Here is a 24,690-nt window from a genome sequence, read left to right on the forward strand (position 1 = left end):
CCTACACACAAAAAAAAATCATTGGTAAAAACCAAAGAAACGTAGGTAAAATCAAGAAAATTAGTTAGTGATTTTCAGTAGAAAGTATACAACTGTTAAATTTACCATTAGAAAAATGTCATCTCAGCAGAAGTTTTGACAAGAGCTACCTTTTCAAAATAACAATTTCTTCTTAAATCGACATGTGCATTTTGCATTAGAATTAACTATTGATACTTTCAAATCAACAAGTTGTGATCATTCTCAATTTCATAAAAGCATTTTTAATCGTTTTTTCAAAATAAAATTCTACAAATTTATATTTTATCATTTTGATTCCATTTTATTATTTTATTTTATTCATTTCATTAAAAGACTGTACACATTTTCACATGTTTTACAATTGAAAACTTTTGAAAACTTGAGGAATCATAAAGCCGATGTGCTGGATGGTCTCTGATATTCTGGTGATTGATGATGATGAAGATGATGATGATGTTGCGAATCTAACCTGAAAGTAAAACACACCGGAAAAACTTAAATTTTGTAGGCTTCAGAAGCTGGTTGTAGGTGACCACGAGTCCAGTAATAGTGGATATGCGGAAGTATCTAAAATTGAAGCATTTTTTTACATGCTTACCTTCACGGGAAAACCTCCCATATCCTTTCTTCAGACACATGCCGCGACTGACACCGGTTTCCTAATTCTTTCTCGGATGGTACAGGAACAGGGTCAACATAGTGTCACTTTACATGCTGTTCTCTGAAATACATGAATCCCAATTAAAATTAAACTAAAAAGCCGCACCACAAACAAACTTACTCGGTCTTTAGCACAAACGTTGAGTAAACTTTTTGTTTCTTATTTTCAATAATGACAGGTCAGCTAAGCTGCCAGTTTCATTATTTTCGTTGTCCGTGTTGCCAGAGATGCATAATATGAAAGTTAATTTGACTATTCTACAAATTTTGATTTGAGTGCACTCACTGTAAAAATCACAATTTTAATCTGAAGAAAAACTTTCAATTTATTCAATTTTACATTTGACTAAAAAGTTTTAGCTCTTAAAAGTACCACATTTCACATACTTTTAAAATGAAATTAGAAAATGTTGGAATCCCAACTTTTTTTTTCTCTGTGTAGTTTATTGAATATAATTTACATCTTAAAATCTAAACTGCTTCCAGTTTTACAATAATAATTATTTATGTCGGAATGAATCATCGTTGTCTGGCTTTTCCGGGATCAGGATCAATCAAACGGAATACCCGAATCGTTGCGCCAAAATACCCGAGAGAGGAAGTTTGTTCCGCGATTTCTCCATTACGTTCGGCGCTGTAAAAAGGGAAGAAATTAAAATAAAATTTGTGAAGGACAAAATATGATGAAGGATACTAACCAGCTAAGCAGTCAATATGCAATTGCCTCAGTAAAGTTTGGCGCAGGTTCGTTCGCAGTCGAAGAATACTCTGAGAAGGATGTGGCAAGGGTTTCGATCCAAGACCCACAAAGATGAAGCATAGAATTGTTCCTCCACGGTTGCTGGGAAAATTTTAATCTGAGGGGATTAATTATGAGTAAACATTGCTGAAAGCGGGAGGAATATTGCTTATGTGAAGATGTAAACATTCATGAAAAATTATAGCATATTCGCACAAAAGTAGTTTTCACCATGGAAAATCAGAAATTTCTCAGACTATACCGTCGGCAATTCCTACGATAATTCCTTCGCTCATTTTCTCAGAATTCTTTCGAGAATTCCTTTGGTTTTTCTAATGAAATTACATACACTCAGAATAATCCACACGTTAATGGTACGTGGAAAATCACGTAGATTGCTAGAAATGAACTTCTTTAAGGTCTCATCTGATGAAGGTAGTTTTTATTGAACATCAGATAGCATCTAAACAAGCATCCCGTCGCTATTACTGTGATTGCTTCATCACTTCGACGTGAAAATCACGTACACGCCTGAAGTTCATTTCGACAGCAGATGCCGTCATTCACTCTAAATACTGAGGCGGAGTTGTTTATCTGCAGTTTTGGAATTTATTAGATTGGTATACATTATAATTCGATTGCTAAAAACTTCCTATTGTTATTGATAAAGGTACTTTGATGTAGCATGTTAAGCGTAAATGGAAATTAATACTTTTGTTCTTGCTATATGTAATAGTTAATATTGATTTTGAAAACTCCGGGAACCCGAGATGGTGATGCAAAACAAAATTAGGAAGCGTGTAAAAGATGATTTTTTCTACTGTATTTAAATGGAATAAATATAATGTCTTATAAATTTGCTGGAATTTTATTGAATCGTGTAGATCGTTAAGAAAATAATTACCGGGCTACAACCTTTTTTAATTGCGCTGTATCAACTATCCATTGCGCAAGGTTATTTCAGAATCTACTGATATTGTGAATAAATAACTTTCTGTACAAATAGGCTTAACAAAAAAGCTGACAAACGCCGGATCAATAGCTCAGTAGCTTATGTTATATTTTAGTTTATTTTAAGTTGTATATTTTTCACTATAAAGAAAATTCGGGCAAATAATAGTCAACAAAAAAACACATGCCTTTTGCTCAAAATATATATAAAATCCACTGAAACATCATTTGAAGCCTACCGCATCATATAGTGGATGCCACCTAAAAATCACGTAGCTATGACGTGGCCTTAGGGTAAAGAGGGTGTTCATGAGTTCATTTTTTGTTTACTTGCGTTTCACGTAGCTATTACGTGAAAAAGGTGATGGAAAAAAAACACATATGTTTTCACGTAATATTGACGTTTGGATTATTTTGAGTGTAGGAAATCCCTTCAATAATTTTTTTTTTGGAAATTCTACGAAAATTCTTCCAGGAAATCCTCCGAAAATTCCTTCGGGAATCCCTACGATGATTTCATCGGGAATACTTCAGGGAATTCATTCGGAATACTTCAGGGAAATCCTTCGGGAAGTCATCTGGGAATTCCTTCGGGAAGCCCCCGGGAAGGTCTTCTGTGCATTACTTCGGATGTTCCTCTGGAAATTACTTCGGAAGTTTCTCTGGAAATTCCTCTGTGAAATCCTTCGGAAGTTAATCTGCGAATTCCTACGAAAGTTTCTCTGGGAATTCCTTCGGAAGTTCCTTTGATAATTCCTCGGGAGCTTTTTTTTTTTGAAAATTCCTTCGAAATTTTCTCTGGGCCTTTTTTTGGAAATTCCTTCGGAGGTTCCTCAGGGACTCCTTCAGAAGTTCCTCTGAGAATTCCTTCGGATGTTCCTTTGAGAATTCCTTCGGAAGTTTCTCTGGGAACTCCTTCGGAAGTTTCTCTGGGAACTCCTTCGGGAGTTCCTTTGAGGACTCCTTCGGAAGTTTCTTTGGTAACTCTTCCGGAAGTTCCTGGGAATTCTTTCGAAAGATGCTCTGGGATTTCCTTCGGAAGTTTCTCTGAGACTCCTTCATAAGTTCCTCTGAGAATTCCTTCAGATGTTCCTCCCTTCTTTTAGAAGTTCCTTTGGGAATTCTTTCGAAAGTTCCTCTGGGACTCCTTCGGAAGTTTCTCTGAGAATTCCTTCGGAAGTTCCTCTGAGAATTCCTTCGGAAGTTCCTCTAAGAGTTCCTTCTCAAGTTTCTCTGGGAACTCCTTCGGAAGTTCCTCTGGGAATTGTTTCAGACATTCCTCTGGGAATTCCTTCGGAAGAACCTCTGGGAATTCCATCGGAAGAACCTCTGGGAATTCCTTCGGAAGTTCCTTTGAAAACTCCTTCGGAAGTTCCTCTGGGAATTCTTTCGACAGATCCACTGGGACTTCCTTCGGAAGTTCCTCTGGGACTCCTTTGGAAGTACCTCTGAGAAATCCTTCGGAAGTTTCTCTGGGAACTCCTTCGGAAGTTCTTCTGGAAATTCCTTCGGAAGTTCCTCTGGGAACTCCTTCGGAAGTTCTTCTAGGAATTCCTTCGGAAGAACCTCTGGGAATTTCTTCGGAAGTTCCTTTTGAGAACTCCTTCGGAATATTCTCGGGTAACTCCTTTAGAAGTTCCTCTGGGAATTCTTTCCAAAGTTCCTCTGGGACTCCTCCGGAAGTTACTCTGAGAATTCCTCCGGAAGTTCCTCTGAGAATTACTTCGGAAGTTCCTCTAAGAGTTCCTTCTCAAGTTTCTCTGGGAACTCCTTCGGAAGTTCCTCTGGGAATTGTTTCAGACGTTCCTCTGGGAATTTCTTCGGAAGAACCTCTGAGAATTCCTTCGGAGGTTCCTCTTGGAATTCTTTCGAAAGATCCACTGGGACTTCCTTCGAAAGTTTCTCTGGGACTCCTTCGGAAGTTCCTCTGAAAAATCCTTAGGAAGTTTCTCTGGGAACTCCTTCGGAAGTTCCTCTGGGAATTCCTTCGGAAGTTCCTCTGGGAATTTCTTCGGAAGTTTCTCTGGGAATTTCTTCGGAAGTTTCTCTGGGAACTCCCGCGGAAGTTCCTCTGGGAATTCCTTCGGAAGTACCTCTGGGAATTCCATCGGAAGAACCTCTGGGAATTCCTTCGGAAGTTCCTTTGAGAACTCCTTCGGAAGTTTCTCTAGTAACTCCTTCGGAAGTTCCTCTGGTAATTCTTTCGATAGTTCTTCTGGGAATTCCTTCGGAAGTTCCTCTTGGAATTCCTTCGGAAGTTCCTCTGAGAATTCCTTCGGAAGTTCCTCTTGGAATTCCTTCGGAAGTTCCTCTGAGAATTCCTTCGGAAGTTCCTCTGAGAATTCATTCGGAAGTTCCTCTGAGAATTCCTTCGGACGTTCCTTTGAGAATTCATTCGTAAGTTTCTGTGGGAACTCCTTCGGGAGTTCCTCTGAGAATTTCTTCGGAGTTCCTTTGAGGATTCCTGAAGTTCTTCTGAGGCTTCCTTCGAATGTTGCTCTGGGAATTCCTTCGGAAGTTTCTCTGGGAACTCCTTCGGAAGTTCGTCTGGGAGTTCCTTCGGAAGTACCTCTGGGAGCTCCTTCGGAAGTTCCTCTGGGACTCCTTCATAAGTTCCTCTGAGAATTCCTTCGGAAGTTCCTCTGAGAGTTCCTTCGGAAGTTTCTCTAAGAAATCCTTCGGAAGTTCCTCTGGGACTCCTTCGGAAGTTCCTCCTCTGTAAATTGTTTCAGACGTTCCTCTGGGAATTCCTTCGGAAGTTTCGCTGGGAACTCCTTGGGAAGTTGCTCTGGGAATCCCTTCGGAAGTTCCTCTGGGAATTCCTTCGGAAGTACCTCTGGGAATCCCTTCGGAAGTTCTTTTGAGAACTCCTTCGGAAGTTTCTCTGGAAACCCCGTCGGAAGTTCCTCTGGAAATTCTTTCAAAGGTCTCTCAGGGACTTCCTTCGGAAGTTCTTCTGGGACTCCTTCGGAAGCTCCTCTGAGAATTCCTCTGGTCATTCCTTCGGAAGTTCCTCTGGGAATTCCTTCGGAAGTTTCTTTGGGAATTCATTCGGAAGTTCCTCTGAGAATTCCTTCGGATGTTCCTTTGAGAATTCATTCGTAAGTTTCTGTGGGAACTCCTTCGGGAGTTCCTCTGAGAATTCCTTCGGAGTTCCTTTGAGTATTCCTGAAGTTCTTCTGAGGCTTCCTTCGAATGTTGCTCTGGGAATTCCTTCGGAAGTTTCTCTGGGAACTCCTTCGGAAGTTCGTCTGGGAGTTCCTTCGGAAGTTCCTCTGGGAACTCCTTCGGAAGTTCCTATGGGACTCCTTCATAAGTTCCTCTGAGAATTCCTTCGGAAGTTCCTCTGAGAGTTCCTTCGGAAGTTTCTCTAAGAACTCCTTCGGAAGTTCCTCTGGGAATTCCTTCGGAAGTTTCGCTGGGAACTCCTTCGGAAGTTCCTCTGGGAATTCCTTCGAAAGCTTCTCTGGGAACTCCTTCGGAAGTTCCTCTGGGAATTCCTTCGAAAGTTTCTCTGGGAACTCCTTCGGAAGTTCCTCTGGGAATTCTTTCGGAAGTTCGTCTGGGAATTCCTTCGGGAGTTCCTCTGGGAATTCCTTCGAAAGTTCCTCTGGCAACTCCTTCGGAAGTTCCTCTGGGAATTCCTTCGAACGTTCCTCTATGAACTCCTTCGGAAGCTGCACTGGGAATCCCTTCGGAAGTTCCACTGGGAATTGCTTCGGAAGCTCCTCTGGGAACTCCTTCGGAAATTCCTCTGGGACTCCTTCATAAGTTCCTCTGAGAATTCCTTCAAAAGTTCCTCTGAGAGTTCCTTCGGAAGTTTCTCTAAGAACTCCTTCGGAAGTTGCTCTGGGTATTCCTTCAAAAGTTTCTCTGGGAACTCGTTCGGAAGTTCCTTTGGGAATTCTTTCGGAAGTTCCTCTGGGAATTCCTTCGAAAGTTCCTCTGGCAACTCCTTCGGAAGTTCCTCTGGGAATTCCTTCGAACGTTCCTCTATGAACTCCTTCGGAAGCTGCACTGGGAATTCCTTCGGAAGTTTCTCTGGGAACTCCTTCGGAAGTTCCTCTGGGAATTCCTTCGAAAGTTTCTCTGGGAACTCCTTCGGAAGTTCCTCTGGGAATTCCTTCGAAAGTTTCTCTGGGAATTCCTTCGGGAGTTCCTCTGGGAATTCCTTCGAAAGTTCCTCTGGCAACTCCTTCGGAAGTTCCTCTGGGAATTCCTTCGAACGTTCCTCTATGAACTCCTTCGGAAGCTGCACTGGGAATCCCTTCGGAAGTTCCACTGGGAATTGCTTCGGAAGCTCCTCTGGGAACTCCTTCGGAAGTTCCTCTGGGACTCCTTCATAAGTTCCTCTGAGAATTCCTTCAAAAGTTCCTCTGAGAGTTCCTTCGGAAGTTTCTCTAAGAACTCCTTCGGAAGTTGCTCTGGGTATTCCTTCAAAAGTTTCTCTGGGAACTCCTTCGGAAGTTCCTTTGGGAATTCTTTCGGAAGTTCCTCTGGGAATTCCTTCGGGAGTTCCTCTGGGAATTCCTTCGAAAGTTCCTCTGGCAACTCCTTCGGAAGTTCCTCTGGGAATTCCTTCGAACGTTCCTCTATGAACTCCTTCGGAAGCTGCACTGGGAATTCCTTCGGAAGTTTCTCTGGGAACTCCTTCGGAAGTTCGTCTGGGAGTTCCTTCGGAAGTTCCTCTGGGAACTCCTTCGGAAGTTCCTCTGGGACTCCTTCATAAGTTCCTCTGAGAATTCCTTCGGAAGTTCCTCTGAGAGTTCCTTCGGAAGTTTCTCTAAAAACTCCTTCGGAAGTTCCTCTGGGAATTCTTTCGGAAGTTTCTCTGGGAACTCCTTCGGAAGTTCCTCTGTGAATTCTCTAAGTTTCTCTGGGAACTCCTTCGGAAGTTCGTCTGGGAGTTCCTTCGGAAGTTCCTCTGGGAACTCCTTCGGAAGTTCCTCTGGGACTCCTGCATAAGTTCCTCTGAGAATTCCTTCGGAAGTTCCTCTGAGAGTTCCTTCGGAAGTTTCTCTAAGAACTCCTTCGGAAGTTCCTCTGGGAATTCCTTCGGAAGTTTCGCTGGGAACTCCTTCGGAAGTTCCTCTGGGAATTCCTTCGAAAGTTTCTCTGGGAACTCCTTCGGAAGTTCCTCTGGGAATTCCTTCGAAAGTTTCTCTGGGAACTCCTTCGGAAGTTCCTCTGTGAATTCTTTCGGAAGTTCCTCTGGGAATTCCTTCGGGAGTTCCTCTGGGAATTCCTTCGAAAGTTCCTCTGGCAACTCCTTCGGAAGTTCCTCTGGGAATTCCTTCGAACGTTCCTCTATGAGCTCCTTCGGAAGCTGCACTGGGAATCCCTTCGGAAGTTCCACTGGGAATTGCTTCGGAAGCTCCTCTGGGAACTCCTTCGGAAGTTCCTCTGGGACTCCTTCATAAGTTCCTCTGAGAATTCCTTCAAAAGTTCCTCTGAGAGTTCCTTCGGAAGTTTCTCTAAGAACTCCTTCGGAAGTTGCTCTGGGTATTCCTTCAAAAGTTTCTCTGGGAACTCCTTCGGAAGTTCCTTTGGGAATTCTTTCGGAAGTTCCTCTGGGAATTCCTTCGGGAGTTCCTCTGAGAATTCCTTCGGAAGTTCTTCTGAGAATTCCTTCGGAAGTTCCTCTGGGAATTCCTTCGAACGTTCCTCTATGAACTCCTTCGGAAGCTGTACTGGGAATCCCTTCGGAAGTTCCACTGGGAATTGCTTCGGAAGCTCTTGGGAATTCTTTCGGAAGTTCCACTGGGAACTTCTTAGGGAGTTCCCCTGAGAATTACTTCGGAAGCTTCTCTAGAAATTTATTCGGAAGTTCCTCTAGAAATTTATTCGGAAGTTCCTCTAGAAATTTATTCGGAAGTTCCTCTGGAAACTCCTTCGGAAGTTTCTCTGGGAACTCTTCCGGAAGTTCCTCTGGGAACTCCTTCGGAAATTCCTCTGGGAACTCCTTCGGAAATTCCTCTGGGAACTCCCTCGGAAGTTCCTCTGGGAACTCCTTCGGAAGTTCCTCTGGGAACTCCTTCGGAAGTTCCTCTGGGAACTCCTTCGGAAGTTCCTCTGGGAACTCCTTCGGAAGTTCCTCTGGGAACTCCTTCGGAAGTTCCTCTGGGAACTCCTTCGGAAGTTCCTCTGGGAACTCCTTCGGAAGTTCCTCTGGGAACTCCTTCGGAAGTTCCTCTGGGAAATCTATCGGAAGTTCCTCTGGGAACTCCTTCGGAAGTTCCTCTGGGAACTCCTTCGGAAGTTCCTCTGGGAACTCCTTCGGAAGTTCCTCTGGGAACTCCTTCGGAAGTTCCTCTGGGAATTCCTTCGGAAGTTCCTCTGGGAATTCCTTCGGAAGTTCCTCTGGGAACTCCTTCAGAAGTTCCTCTGGGAACTTCTTCGAAGTTCCACTGGGAACTCTTTCAGAAGTTCCTCTGGGAACTCCTTCGCAAGTTCCCCTGGGAACTCCTTCGGAAGTTCCTCTGGGAACTCCTTCGGAAGTTCCTCTGGGAACTCCTTCGGAAGTTCCTCTGGGAACTCCTTCGGAAGTTCCTCTGGGAACTCCTTCGGAAGTTCCTCTGGGAACTCCTTCGGAAGTTCCTCTGGGAATTCCTTCGGAAGTTCCTCTGGGAATTCCTTCGGAAGTTCCATTGGGAATTCCTTCGGAAGTTCCTCTGGGAACTCCTTCGGAAGTTCCTCTGGGAACTCCTTCGGAAGTTCCTCTGGGAACTCCTTCGGAAGTTCCTCTGGGAACTCCTTCGGAAGTTCCTCTGGGAACTCCTTCGGAAGTTCCTCTGGGAACTCCTTCGAAAGTTCCTCTGGGAACTCCTTCGAAAGTTCCTCTGGGAACTCCTTCGGAAGTTCCTCTGGGAACTCCTTCGGAAGTTCCTCTGGGAACTCCTTCGGAAGTTCCCCTGGGAATTCCTTCGGAAGTTCCCCTGGGAATTCCTTCGGAAGTTCCCCTGGGAATTCCTTCGGAAGTTCCCCTGGGAATTCCTTCGGAAGTTCCCCTGGGAATTCCTTCGGAAGTTCCTCTAGGAATTCCTTCGGAAAGTCCTCTGGGAATTCCTTCGAGAGTTCCTCTGGGAACTCCTTCGGAAGTTCCTCTGGAAATTCCTTCGGAAGTTCCTCTGGGAATTCCTTCGGAAGTTCCTCTGGGAACTCCTTCGGAAGTTCCTCTGGGAACTCCTTCGGAAGTTCCTCTGGGAATTCCTTCGGAAGTTCCTCTGGGAATTCCTTCGGAAGTTCCATTGGGAATTCCTTCGGAAGTTCCTCTGGAAATTCCTTCGGAAGTTCTTCTCGGAATTCCTTCGGAAGTTCCTCTGGGAATTCCTTCGGAAGTTCCTCTGGGAATTCCTTCGGAAGTTCCTCTGGGAATTCCTTCGGAAGTTCCTCTGGAAATTCCTTCGGAAGTTCCTCTGGAAATTCCTTCGGAAGTTCCTTCGGAAGTTCTTCTCGGAATTCCTTCGGAAGTTCCTCTGGGAATTCCTTCGGAAGTTCCTCTGGGAATTCCTTCGGAATTTGCTCTGGGAATTCCTTCGGAAGTTCCTCTGGGGATTAATTCGGAAGTTCCTCTGAGAATTCCTTCGGAAGAAGTGCCGCAGGAAATCCCGAATAATTTCTCGGAGGAAATCCCGGAAGAATTCCCGTTAAAAATCACGAAGGAATTCCCTAAAGCAATCCGGAAGGAATTACCAGAGGAAATCTCGAAAGAATTCATGGATAAAATCTCAAAGAAATTCTCGGAGGTATTCTCGAAATAATCACCAGAGGAAGTCTCGAAGGAATTCTCTGAGGAATTCTGTCTTCTGTGTATTCTTGTGGGTATTAATCAAATGATTTCCTTGGGTATTCTTGAGGAATTTATAAATCTCCGATGAATTACCGAAAATAGTCCCAGAAAACTTTCCGAAGGATTTCCCGGATAAATTTACTGGAGGCATTTTCGGAGGATTTTGCAAAGGGATTCCCGGAGGAATCATCTGAAAATTTCTAAAATATCTTCAGGATAATCTCAGTTCAATTCATCGGCAATTATTTAAAAAAAATAAAATTATTAAAAAATGTCTATGGAAATTATATTTTGAATTCTCCGGAAATTTTAATGAGTCCTTGTTATTTATTTACCTTGGAAATCTTTTTGAAATTTTCTTCGAGATCATTATTTGAGCTCATTAGAAAATATCAAAGCACATCTTCCAGAAATTACATCGGAAATATTTTTAAAATAACTATCTTGAATTCTCTAGGAATTTCTTCGAAAAACGAGAAACCTTCTAGTGATGACTGATTGGAAAACTTGAAATAGATTACTTCATCACTACAAGCCAGAAAATTTGTCTGGGGCGGTATTCTGAGCATTTTTTTAGTTGGGTTGTTTAGGGTATATATGTTTTTAAATATTTTGAATCTGCATAAAAACTGAGCCTAACCCCAATTTTTCAGAATTTTTGGAACCCCGGAACTATTTTTAATTTGCATTTTAAATTTGTATGGGACTAAAAATTTGTTCTTATGCTGCATGGGCCAACTGTCATTCTATGAATGTTAGTGTCATTCTATAGATTGAAATGGCTTATTGTTTCGAGAGGGTTCGGAAAAAAAATCACCTCAAAATTTTGTCTATGGGAGGGGGGGTGGTGGTTTAAGTCCAAAACCACCCCTTCCCGTGGCTACGCCACTGCATTTGAGCAATAATATCAATCAATGCAAATCTTCCTTCTTCTTCTGTATTTTCTTATTTCTTCTTCCTTCTTCCTTATTTCTTTCTTCTATTTTGCTTCTTCCGTCGTCCTTTCTTTTTCGTATTTCTCCTTTCTCATTTCTTCTTCCTTCCTTATATTTTGCTTCTTCCTTCGTCCTACTTCCTTTTTCCGCCTTTCTCCTTTCTCATTTCTTCTTCCTTCTTCCTGCTTTCTTCTTCCTTCTGTATTCTTCGTTCTTCCTTCTCTCTTTCTTCCCTCTTCCTCTTTCCTTCTTTCTTCTTCTTCCTTCTCTCTGCTTCTTTCGTATGTATTCTTTCTTATTTCTTCTGTATTCTTTCTTATTGCTTCTTCCTTCTTCCTTATGTTTTCTTCCATCTTCTATCTTCTTTCTTCCTCCTTCCTTATTTCTTTCTTCTATTTTGCTTCTTCCTTCGTCCTTCTTCCTTTTCCCATCTTTCTCATTTCTTCTTTCTTCTTACTTCCTGCTTTCTTCTTTCTTCTGTGGAAGAATTTTGTGGATTTTCCGAAAACATTACTGGAAAATCCTTTAAAAATTACTCCCACAATTCCCAAAAATATTTCCGAAGGAATTCCGCAAATTCCGTAGGTATTCCCAAAGGAATTCCTGTAGGAGCTCCCGCAGAAATTCTCGTAGATATTTTAAAGGTTTTCCAGAAGGAGTTCCCAAAGAAAAACCCGAAAGAATTTCCAAAGAAAATCCCGGAAGACTTCCCCATGTATTCTCGGCGGTATTCCTAAACAAGTTATCTAAGGAATTCAGTTTTGTTATTTAATAAATATTATTACTGACCTATTCAGGCTTTGGAGCAGCTCTAAGGAATCCGGGATGGATCGAAAATACCGAAATTATTCTCGTAGCTTTGTGCTGTAAATTATTTCCATCGTATTCGTCAGACCCGTCTGAAATCAAGATGAACTACGGCAGCTTGCCTTCCGGTAGAATAATCCATCCGACAAAATGTGGTTTTGTCTCAAGCATCTAGTCCTTGCTAGCTTAGAGGCGATCTATGTGTATGAAATATACATTTATTTTCTAGAAATAGAATCATAGAAATAAACATTCACCTCTCGTATGGTTGCCTGAAGAAAACGAATCCTCTCCTACCAGACTGTCATCGTCAAGGTTTTTGACGAATAAAACTTTTCGTATATGTCGAAGCCACTTGGAAGTCGATTGCATCCTGGTTCCTCCAAGTGCTGGAACTCCTCCGTGCTCAATCAGGATTTTACTACCAGCATATTCGCGACCAGCGCTTAGAATTCCTCCCTCACTTTTTTTCACTTCCGGCTCTTGTACGGTTTCGAAGCGTCCTTCGAACGCTTCAACTACACTTTCAGCCGCGTGGTGCCGATCTGGAAACCGTGCATCGCCTGGATGGCGGCCTGTGCCGAGGCCACATTGCCGAACGACACCAAGCCGAAGTACTTGGACAGGTTGGTTTGCTTGTCGATGAACACCTTGGCGGACACCACGTTGCCGAACGGGATCCGCGGCCACTGCTTTTGCCATCGTAGGATTAGGTAAATGCGTTGTGATGAATACTGCTGCTGCCTCCAAACCAAACTGGGGCAGGGTGGCGTATGGCGTCAGATTGGTGGCATCGGTTCCTGCGGTCTACAGTGAGATCACTTTGTTGGGCGTTAGGGAGGAACGGTTGCGTTATTGCCGAAACTGCTGCTGTTGGGCCACCGCGTCAGTGACGCCGGCGAGATAGCATCCGCCGCCAGGAACGGTATCTGCTGATGGGGTGGGTTCGGATGGTGACCAATGGCCCGCGCGGTTAGAGACGTTACCGATTGCGGACCGCTTTTCTCTGAGAACCGATTTTCTCTGAACAGTTCGCACTGCAACCGTTATAACACTCGCGACCGAATCGGAGGCCAAATTTTCGCGAAATTGATCGGTTCATCTCACCGCATCACAAAACAATTTTTTTTGCAAGAGTGAGAAGGAGAAGTTCGAAAACCCGTTTTTAAATTATTGTTTTTATTCTTTTCACTCTTTTAGCAAAAATGAAACGTCAAACCACGGCGAAATGATTTTCGACAAAAAAGAAGAAGTAGACTTCGCCGAGAGCTTGATTTGTCGAGGGCGACGCTGAGAGGGTTAGACGATCCCCATCCAGTGCGTGAATATAGCTAAAATAGCAACCCGGATAAAAAATATAATTAAAATATCATAAATTTTACTGTAACAACACCATCTAAAACAAAGGACTTACCATTAAATATAATGGAATTTTAACAATAAAATCACATTGGAAATAATGGTTTTCCACGATAAAATGAATGGTAAATGGGACTTTTACAATAAAAAATAGGGGTTGTTATCTGGGAGGTGCGGATAGAATCGATTTGGTTGTCAAAGTGAAGCCAAACTTTTCTATTGTGCCGGAGCCAAACATTGAAGATTGTGGTTATGTTCGTTTTAGATCTTATATTGATAAGTATTGTTATTATTTGGGGAAAAAATAAAGAAAAACTTTGTTTGAGTTTTGCATTCTTTTTAACAAATATATTCACATTATATTTCGAGTGGAAAATGAGTAGGAGTGTAACTAAGGCTGTGAACCATTCCACCGATTCGTTTAACTTTTAGTTAAAATTTGACAATTCGATGGTTTTTCGCCGTGGTTAAAAATAACCCTGCTCCGGAGCATGGTTAGATTTGACAGTTCGATAGTTAAACTTTGTTCGCGAGAAAATTGGCGCCAAATCCATTTCGTTCCGAATAACTATCAATCTGTCAAAACTCAAATGGGTCGGCTTCGGAGTAAAATTTTAACCACGATGGGAAAATAACCATCGGAGTGTCAAATTTTAACTAAAAGTTAAACGAACCGGTGGAATGGTTCACAGCCTAAAATGCACTCGTTACGAGATTTCACGAGATTCAGCAGCTGATTGCAGCAGGAATGTATGTAAACCATCGTAAAGTCATGTAGAGTCTCGCGCATTTGTGCGCCTTCATGCAGCATGAAAAGAGAAATTCGAGGAGCGGGAAATGTTTGACAGCAAAGTAACTGCAAAATAATTTTGCTTATAGAATTGATTTCAAAATATCCCGCTGCTCGCTTGAGAGCACAAAAGCGGTTCTATCCGCAGCACCCAGGTTGTTATGTATCTTTACAATAAAAAAATCGAAAATTTTCCATACATTTTTCGGAGCAAAACAATTAATTCAACGGTTCTCCAATGGGACGATTTAGAGGGACAAAACAATAGAAAATAATGTATGTTAAATGTTTTCTCTAATTTTTTTTATTGTTTTACAGTAGAAATATAATTAAATCTAGAATACATTTTACTCTAATATTACAAACAATACAACTTTATGTCCTACAATTTATTTTATCGATACGATTCAAATTTAATTTTATTTCAGTATAGGCTTAATGTTCAATCAGTTAGAATTTAATTTTACCTTAATTTCATTTCAATGTGATTCAACAATAATTTTAATTCGAATTTAATTCCAATTTATTTTAATTATATTTCAATTTCATTTGAATTCAATTTAAATTTTGTTTTAATTCAGTTTTTGTTCGATTTCAAATTAGTTTTCATTCAATCCAAAATTTAATGTGTTAAGCCCCAAACGCAACATAACGGAACGGCGACGGAAACGGCAAATTTGACAGAAAATATGGGCTAACTGTAAAATTTTCCATTTCCGTCGCCGTTCCGTTGTATTGCGTTTGGGGCTTTAGTATTGTTGTTTGGCGCTTTGCTGTTACTTAGTCACTGATGCATTGACGTTAAAATCAAATGCGCCGATGATGTACCTCGCTATACTCGCTGAGCACGCTGTAATTTCAGCCACCAGGAAAGGGAGCGTCTCCTATAGGACTTATATATGATTTGTTTTTTCTTGAGTGGGTGAATCGAATTTAGTCGTTTTCTCTAACACATCAGGTTATGTATGAACCTGTAAAAAATGTAAATTATAAAAGCATGTCAGTTTTCTTATAAAAAGTACTTCGAGAAAAAAGGAAAAGTTACCTGTATCAGTTATTATTGTATCTAATTGGTAAGATAGGCCAATAATAGCTGCCGAACGATATTCAGTCTTACGTGGTCTTACCATAAACTTCCTTCTGAAAAAGAACAATGATATTATGCATCCCATGATAAACACTCGGATCGTGATCATCTCATTCAGCCTCCGTTGAATCGCGCCGGAGTGCGCCCATTTATTTTACACACGGCGGCTATTCAGCTATGGCAACCCCATTCGGCGGCTTAAAAAATCAAACAGCTCAGACTCGCACCCTGTGGAAAAGCTTATGAGCGCGCTGCTGCGCAATCTTTGCTTGCGCGTTACCACCGCGAAGATCTGAGCGTTTGAGAAGAGCGCGACAATACATGTTAATAAAAATGCTCCGAACTGCTTCGGCGGTGGAAATTAAGAACCCCTTCCTAAAGGTGCTTTAAAAGGTTCTCTCGCGCCAAAATCATCCGGTATTATGATGTTAACATTATAGATACTCACCACGATACAGCAGCCTATGATCCGCCGCTTGCCCACTCCCAGAATCCGTAATGAAGGGACACTTCCTGCACCACAACATCAGTTTCATTTTTTCATTCCACTAATCATAAACAAAACGTACAAGCTCAAATTAATCCAGCCAATCTCCGAGTAAAATGATATGCAAAAGTTTTTGTTCTTTTTTATATTTTTAATTCAACCTGGTCATAACATGAATACTTCAAGACCTGAAATAAAAAGTATTTATTTATAAATCGATAAAACTTTTTTTTTCATTTAATAATTGAACCTTTTGTTACTATATTGTATTCAATTGTTATTTCATTAATACAACAAACAAATTAAATCTTTAAAAATTATATAATTTTTTCTTCAAGATGGATTTTCTGATCAGTTAGAATACTTATATAATATATTTAGTTTTGGAATGAGCAATACAAAACATAAGCGGATAATAAAAACAAGATAGAATGTATTGGTAACAGTTAAATTTATTGTGCATTTAAAGTAAGCACAATAAAAGATTTTTATGGCCGTGAAAAAACTACAATAAACGTACAATAGATTATTTTGTTTACCATACAATCTATTGTACTCCAATGGATTATGCCATAAGGTTGGTATCGTGTTCAAAAGAAATTTCTTTTTCTATCTCAATCACATGTTAAATTCCGTTCACTGAATCGGAAAAGTAAAGAATCGAAACAAAATTCTTACAACAGTATCCACATGAAAAGAACAAAAAACCGAATTGGCATTTGTAAGGTTCCCACGCAAAGTAATGGGAGCTGTCACTTTACTTTCGAAAAAATATTCTGCTCGATTATTCCGTAAGTAAAAGTGACAATTTGCTCCATGCAGATCAGTTGTCATAATTCCTCTTGGTAATATTGAACAAAATTCCGTTACCTCTCTACTTTTTAAGTCGATACTGGCCTATACGAGGTACTGTAAATTTTTATCCGGGAACCTCTATCATGACGCGAACTCGCACCGGCCGTTGGTAAACGGGTTTGGGAAATGTAAACGCAACCTTCGGTGAATAGCGAGTTGGCAAATTTGGCGACCCGCTCCAACCCGCATGGAAGGATGTCTAAAAGCGAACAGGAATCTACCTCGAAAAGACGCAAACCACCTTAGTCAAGATTCATTTATACGTGGGCCCGTGTAATAGTACTTTCGGGTATTTACAATTGTGTGTGTATCTACCGGTGCACTCGTCGAAACGGTTCAAATGCCACGCGCCACGTTGGAGACTTTACTAAACCTTGTCACTCACATTCCAGACTTGCTTGATTCATGTCTATCGTGGTCAACTGCACGTGTCACGTGTCAAAAGCATAATATAGATCTTGGTTTGTCTATCACCAACAGGCACGGTTTTTGCTGAAGGCCAAGCAGCAGTTCCAAGTACACGAGGTCATCATAGAGCAATGGTGAGTGCAAATAATCAGTTTTATTGATTGTTTTTAATTCTGCCTATTTATTTTTCTATTCCTCTAGGAATTCCGAGCGCATTTCTCGAAAGACAGCTCTTTTCAAGCATTCCTGCATTCATGTATTACATAACTCCAGCAATTCGGGGAAGGTTTTTGAAAACTCCTCCAATTTTGGGAGAATTCCTGGAGAAATTCAGGAAGAATTGCGGGTGGATTCATTCAGGAATTTTGGGGGGACTGCCTCCAAGGATTTCGGAGTTTTATTAGAATTCTTAGTGAATTATTCCAGGAATGCAGGAAGATTTCCAAAAATACCTCTCGGAATTCCGTGAGAGTTCCTCTAGAAACTCAAGAAGAGGTTCCTCTAGAAACTCAAGGAGTGAGAAATTCAAAGAGAATTGCCCCAGAATTCAGGAATAATCTTTCCAGTAATTCCGGTTTAAATTCTCCATGAATTTATTTCCTCTAGAAATTTCGGTGGATTTCGCCTAGGAACTGCAGGAGGATTCCTCCAAGAATTATAAGAGTGTTTCTGATCGTTTTGAAAAAAAAATCAACAGCAGTTTCGAGAGAATTTCAAAAATAAAAATAAAAATAAAAATAAAGAGATGTTTTAATCTTCCTAAAAAAAGCTGTTTCATGGAATTTTATGTAAATATCATCATTGATATGAAGAAGAAGAAGCAATATGGTACCCACATCTAGGAGAAGTCTAGAAGACCGGTGGTATTCGAGTCTGGAAGTTATCGAGGTAATATCTAAGAGACCACACCTGTCATATCCCTATCGGTTCAAACGGTCTACTCGTCTAAAATTTTAGGTAGACACCGGTTTAAACGGTTGTTGCATTTGAGGCGGATTTGAGGTCTGACAGGTTCTAGACATCGAAGAAAAATATCTAGGAGACTCAACTTTTTGTCTCAGAGATATCGCGGAGATGTCTAGAACAAATTTCCGAGCGGGATGGCTTAGACCACTCGAACAACTTTGTAGAAGACAGAAAAAATCTAAAAATATCAGAATTCGAGATATCTAACCTATCACGTAATTTCATACACACTAGCGCCACCAATCAGTTGAAATCCAAACTAAACTGACCACCATTTTGATGATAAATAACCGAACAATTTTTCAGAAGGTGGCAAATTTTTCATTTATGAGTTACTTTATTTTTCCGTGTGATGGTTTGGCAACGGTTCCCGCTCGGAAATTTGTTCTAGACATCTCCGCGATATCTCTGAGACAAAAAGTTGAGTCTCCTAGATATTTTTCTTCGATGTCTAGAACCTGTCAGACCTCAAATCCGCCTCAAATGCAACAACCGTTTAAACCGGTGTCTACCTAAAATTTTAGACGAGTAGACCGTTTGAACCGATAGGGATATGACAGGTGTGGTCTCTTAGATATTACCTCGATATCTTCTAGACTCGAATACCACGGGTCTTCTAGACTTCTCCTAGATGTGGGTACCATATTGCTTCTTCTTTTTCTTTTCTCTGTTGATATTTACATAAAATTCCATGAAACAGCTTTTTTTAGGAAGATTGAAACATCTCTTTATTTTTATTTTTATTTTTATTTTTGAAATTCTCTCGAAACTGCTGTTGATTTTTTTTCAAAACGATCAGAAAAACTCTTATAATTCTTGGAGGAATCCTTCTGCAGTTCCTAGGCGAAATCCACCGAAATTTCTAGAGGAAATAAATTCATGGAGAATTTAAACCGGAATTACTGGAAAGATTATTCCTGAATTCTGGGGCAATTCTCTTTGAATTTCTCACTCCTTGAGTTTCTAGAGGAACCTCTTCTTGAGTTTCTAGAGGAACTCTCACGGAATTCCGAGAGGTATTTTTGGAAATCTTCCTGCATTCCTGGAATAATTCACTAAGAATTCTAATAAAACTCCGAAATCCTTGGAGGTAGTCCCCCCAAAATTCCTGAATGAATCCACCCGCAATTCTTCCTGAATTTCTCCAGGAATTCTCCCAAAATTGGAGGAGTTTTCCAAAAACCTTCCCCGAATTGCTGGAGGCATGTAATACATGAATGCAGGAATGCTTGAAAGAACTGTCTTTCGAGAAATGCGCTCGGAATTCCTAAAGGAATAGAAAAATAAATAGGCAGAATTAAAAACAATCAATAAAACTGATTATTTGCACTCACCATTGCTCTATGATGACCTCGTGTACTTGGAACTGCTGCTTGGCCTTCAGCAAAAACCGTGCCTGTTGGTGATAGACAAACCAAGATCTATATTATGCTTTTGACACGTGACACGTGCAGTTGACCACGATAGACATGAATCAAGCAATGTGAGTGACAAGGTTTAGTAAAGTCTCCAACGTGGCGCGTGGCATTTGAACCGTTTCGACGAGTGCACCGGTAGATACACACACAATTGTAAATACCCGAAAGTACTATTACACGGGCCCACGTATAAATGAATCTTGACTAAGGTGGTTTGCGTCTTTTCGAGGTAGATTCCTGTTCGCTTTTAGACATCCTTCCATGCGGGATCATGACGAAAGTAAGTTTAGTTCGAAATATAACCGCTTGACGGCGCTAGTGTATAAGAAATAACATGATAGGCTAGATATCAAGACATATTATCTCAAGATATTATCTCGTATTCTGAAATTTTTAGAATATTGTCGTATTCTACAAAATTGTTCGGATGGACGAAGTTATCAAGTTTAGTTTGAAACACAACCAGTTGGCGTCTAACTAGCGTCCATCGCAATGGTTCCAACCATCCAGATAACTTTGTAGAAGACGGCAACTCTTTCCAAGTCTTATAGATCTCGAGATATCCACCTCATTTAATTGTTGCATGTATGCTAGCGCCACCAAGCAGATGTGTGTCGAACTAATCTGATAATCACAAATCTGAAAGGTTTGAAAATAAATATTTATAAACATTTTTTTCTAATTTTTTTATTCCGTGTTTGTTATAGCAACCGCGGATTTTCACCACCGGTGCGAAACATGATTGCACTTCAACAACCTTGATAGAAACAACCGGTGCGAGAACAAGTGCGTAAATAAAATATGAACGCAATTTGTTCTTATACTAGACACTCATTTGGATACACACCGGTGGGGATCGTCTTACGGTTCCTTTCACTCAAATCTGCCCTTGCGTGGAAGAAGCCAAAAATAAGTACCCAGGTAACCATTAAGCACTTTAATGAGCCTTATTTAAACCATATAACAACATTTCAGTGCCTAAAAGCTTTATATATAATTTTCAAGTGCTAATTAGCAGTACTTCAAGCAGTAAAAGAAGCCGTATATCGGTATACAACGCTCCGATATAAGCCCTGTGGATTCAAGCCGAATAAGGGAATTATTATTACCAATTTAGAGCTACTATCTGTGACGTTTGGGTAGAATCAATAACAATAGCACCTAGAATTTTATAACCTGTCTCTTTTACTCACTTTACTGATAATGATAATAATATCTGCATCACATTGCATGCAAAATGCCAGTCCGTCAGATTAATATTTCATGATCAGTGAATTTATTCTACGGCAATCTAGGTATTTATTAATATTCACCTGAAAGATACTTTTCAGATGGGTTTTTTGAATGTAAAAAATTTCTGTCTATAAATAACTGCAGATTGTATCATTTTCAATGCTTCTCGCCCTCGATACAGAGGCAGATGACATCCTTCTGCTTTTTATCCCTTCCCAACAATATATCCAAACAGATCCGTGATGGATCAGATGGTAAACTATGCGACCAACCTAAATCAAAAGCAACAAACACCAGTTCAAGTTCAAGCCCAGAGTTAAATTTAATTGGCAAAAAAAATCATTGAATCACCAAAGGGAAGAAAAGAGAAAGAACACATTAAAATGTAAATAAATATTTTCCATTTCATTTTTTTTTTCGTTCCGTTCCAACTCGTCTAAAAATTTTGACATTTTGGCATGGGCGTGGAAAAATTGTGGGGGGCAAGCACTATATAGGCCAAATAATTCGCCAAAAGCGGCTTTTGAGCAGCACTGCCCGCATAGAAAAAAACCATTTCGTATAATGTGCTGATTATAAACTCATTTTAATACACACCGTTAACATTCACGTTACTGTTCATTTACATTAAGACCATAATTGGTTTTCAGTTTTGGATTATGAACTACATCATTTGCACACTAATACATATGGTTAAAGTTTAGAGAACAGTTGATGAATAATTGTGTATACTCCGTCTATCAAAAGATGTTGACTCTTTTCATTCCGTGTACCATATTTTTGTTTGAAAAAAAAAAAACAGTTCACATATTGCTCTTTTCACAACTTTTTAGATTTCTGTGATAATACTACTCATCCCGTTTTCGAACTTCGCACTGTCAAACGCTTTGGGGCGATGATGAAAACAAACTATTTTTGTTGTTGACTCTCGATCTTGAGCACTGCCAGATGCAAGGCTAATCAAAATTAGGTATTTCAAAAACAAATATTATATGAGAAAATTAGATAGCCTTTATGTGCAGTAACCTTGACGGACTGCGAAATCGTGTGCGAAATTCGACTGTGATAATAAATTATTCAGGGTAAGTCTAAATAGGAGTAAATGTCGCAATAAATAAAAGTGTGTTGAAATTGTGTTAATTAAATAATTGTATTAAATAATTTAATATGTATTAAATAATTAAGTTTCCAACCGGATGAAATTAATAATGGTAAGTTTGATTGATCTTCACTTATTATCCTCTTGGTGATTATTCGTTGCTTGTTTTTTTCAAGGCTATAGCTTGTAGAGCCTGAACCCAAACCCCTACATTTTCGGTTCTCCGCTTGAATTTCCGGATGACCATAGTGCACAATTTTGCTTAATGTCCCTCGCTGGCACTCGGACGATGATCAGCCGCCTCTAACATGGGGAACAGACGCTGTTATGAGACGCTTCTAACATGGAGAACAGACACTCGATCAGATTTGCACCCCCGGAGAGGAGCAAATCCACTCCTCCCTTCCCTGTCAGCGGACGGGCATAGTTCCCACCGGGGTTGGTTATCCGGTCTTCCCTATAAGGTTGCTCATACCCCAGCCAGCACCACGGGGAAGGAATAAAAGGAATGCAGGGTTGCAGGGAAGAGGCAGGGGACCGCGAGATTGGTCTATTTTACTCCTTCAAGTACGCGAAGTACCAATGGTAAGCTTTACCAAGCATTTTTAAATTTTTAATATTTTATTATCATTATATTATAATTTCAGTGAACCATAATGGGTCTCGAACTATCTTAAGAACCTTCCGCGGTCCCAAAAACCTCTGGATACAAATCGCCGATCGGTTCAGTAGCTTCCGAGTCTATAAGGGTCAGACAGACAGAAATTAATTTTTATGTAGTATTTAAGCAGTCCCGACGAACTTCGGTTCGCCTAAAATCGATTTATTCTCTGATTAGATCTCGAGTTATGCAGAAATCTAGAGTGCTTTGAGAATAGGTCGTATGTGCAAAAGAGAGCCTCTCTTCGGTTACATTCTCTTTCGATTATTACAAAGCTATACACAAATTTATGTTGGATTTTTTGGCAGATATCTAAAGACAATAACTTTGTCTAGCGTGCTAAAGTGAAAATGTAGCAGAAAATGCTAAACTTGCCGATCTATTAGCGAAAGAGAGCGTGAACAAAGAGAATCTCTCTTTTGCACATACGACCTATTCTCAAAGCAATCTAGAAATATCTGTTTCATTTGTATGGGGGCCCCCCTTTCCAGAAGGGGGAGGGTTTTCAGAAACATAGATTTAGCACCGACGAACCGACGTGTCACCCCATAGAAAATAATTCAAATTTGCTGCCCACGACGCCATGATGAAAAATCATCGAACACTACCGCCACCCCCATAATGGCTCGCGAAGTTTTCATAGCTCAGCCACCAACCTACGTGTATTAACATTGCAGCGGAGTTGTGTCTTAGCTCATTTGACAGGAGCGATCGCCCGCAAAAGCGAATGACCGTTAAAAAGTGTGAGACAATCAGAGAGCGCCAGTGACACGTCGGTTCGTCGGTGGATTTAGTTCCATTCGCTTGAATAATTCTCGAGTAATTAAGAAATTGATATTTCATTTGTATTGAACCCCCCCTTTCTAAAACAAGGAGGGGTCTCGAACGATCCTAAGAACCTTCCCCGGCCCCAAAAATCTCTGAATATAATTTTTCACGCCGATCGTTTTAGTAGCTTCCGGGTCTATAAGGGTCAGACAGACAGAAATTAATTTTTATGTAGTATTTAAGCAGTCCCGACGAACTTCGGTTCGCCTAAAATCGATTTATTCTCTGATTAGATCTCGAGTTATGCAGAAATATCTGTTTCATTTGTATGGGGGCCCCCCTTTCCAGAAGGGGGAGGGTTTTCAGAAACATAGATTTAGCACCGACGAACCGACGTGTCACCCCATAGAAAATAATTCAAATTTGCTGCCCACGACGCCATGATGAAAAATCATCGAACACTACCGCCACCCCCATAATGGCTCGCGAAGTTTTCATAGCTCAGCCACCAACCTACGTGTATTAACATTGCAGCGGAGTTGTGTCTTAGCTCATTTGACAGGAGCGATCGCCCGCAGAAGCGAATGACCGTTAAAAAGTGTGAGACAATCAGAGAGCGCCAGTGACACGTCGGTTCGTCGGTGGATTTAGTTCCATTCGCTTGAATAATTCTCGAGTAATTAAGAAATTGATATTTCATTTGTATTGAACCCCCCCTTTCTAAAACAAGGAGGGGTCTCGAACGATCCTAAGAACCTTCCCCGGCCCCAAAAATCTCTGAATATATTTTTTCACGCCTATCGTTTTAGTAGTTTTCGAGTCTATAAGGTTCAGACAGACAGAAATTCATTTTTATGTATATAGATTTAGATAGATAGATAATCCATAATATACAGGATTTAAAAATAATCTGTACGTATATATTAATGAGTATTACATTGAAAGAAATTGAAAATAAAAATCTTAATCAATAATTAAACGCAAGGGGTACCGTTACACAAATTCTCCTGATATGCTCCGATTATAACTTCAAAATAAGACTTATTGTTCGACTTTCCTAACGCGGATGATATATCAACATTATGTTGCATAATTTGTGAAAAATTTTGTTCGAAGAAATGGCCGTTTTTTTATAGTAACATAACTTAACCGCCCTTTCCACATATTGTAAATTGGTGAAATACCATTTATCGTATTGTCGAAACAATCTAAGGTAGTGTAGACGTATTGTTGCGATGGTTCATTCGTAATATTGTACAAGTATTGTTTGGAATGGTTTTGAATTATATAGGAGACGGTAATGTAATAGTTCAAATTTATGCGGGTGATGCATAATTTAAGTCTTAATATTGTGTCGCCAGCACTAAATTGTATTCCGACTTCCGACGTTTTACTTCCGAACTTACTTCCGACATCATGAACGTCAGAACAAAATTTGAGTTTGTTACCAACACATCGTCGGAAAAGCGTTCGGAAGTGTGGAAATCGACTTCCGAACTTCAATTTGGTGCCAGCGACGTTGTCAGCGACAAAACAAGCTCGATTTTGTGACAGATAATTCCGTGCAGTGCTGCATATTTATTTTATTTTACCGTGTGAATCTCGTCGGAAGTGGGCCTTGCTGCCAGTTCATCAGCGTCATACTAACAGTTTTGGT

At 40.5% G+C, this 24,690-nt stretch overlaps 3 long non-coding RNA genes across 4 annotated transcripts; 1 reads left to right on the forward strand and 2 right to left on the reverse strand.

Moving 5' to 3' along the window:
- Nucleotides 1–319: 319 nt before the first annotated feature.
- Nucleotides 320–12,990, reverse strand: LOC134216289 (uncharacterized). Its single transcript, XR_009980595.1, has 6 exons — nucleotides 12,160–12,990; nucleotides 11,885–12,099; nucleotides 1,380–1,522; nucleotides 803–1,315; nucleotides 620–742; nucleotides 320–490 (listed from the first exon to the last, which is right to left on the reverse strand). It is a non-coding gene; the product is annotated as an uncharacterized LOC134216289 (long non-coding RNA).
- Nucleotides 12,991–14,749: 1,759 nt separating this feature from the next.
- LOC134216290 (uncharacterized) lies at nucleotides 14,750–15,703 on the reverse strand. Its single transcript, XR_009980596.1, has 3 exons — nucleotides 15,587–15,703; nucleotides 15,097–15,191; nucleotides 14,750–15,022 (listed from the first exon to the last, which is right to left on the reverse strand). It is a non-coding gene; the product is annotated as an uncharacterized LOC134216290 (long non-coding RNA).
- A 5,629-nt stretch (nucleotides 15,704–21,332) lies between these two features.
- LOC134216291 (uncharacterized) lies at nucleotides 21,333–24,082 on the forward strand. Of its 2 annotated transcripts, XR_009980598.1 has the most exons (4): nucleotides 21,333–21,587; nucleotides 21,691–21,716; nucleotides 21,781–22,189; nucleotides 22,252–24,082. It is a non-coding gene; the product is annotated as an uncharacterized LOC134216291 (long non-coding RNA). The 2 variants fall into 2 exon arrangements; XR_009980597.1 differs by having other exon boundaries at nucleotides 21,335–21,716; nucleotides 22,252–24,081.
- Nucleotides 24,083–24,690: the final 608 nt, after the last annotated feature.

This window comes from Armigeres subalbatus, chromosome 2 (genome assembly GCF_024139115.2).
Source record: "Armigeres subalbatus isolate Guangzhou_Male chromosome 2, GZ_Asu_2, whole genome shotgun sequence".
Taxonomy (NCBI): domain Eukaryota; kingdom Metazoa; phylum Arthropoda; class Insecta; order Diptera; family Culicidae; genus Armigeres; species Armigeres subalbatus.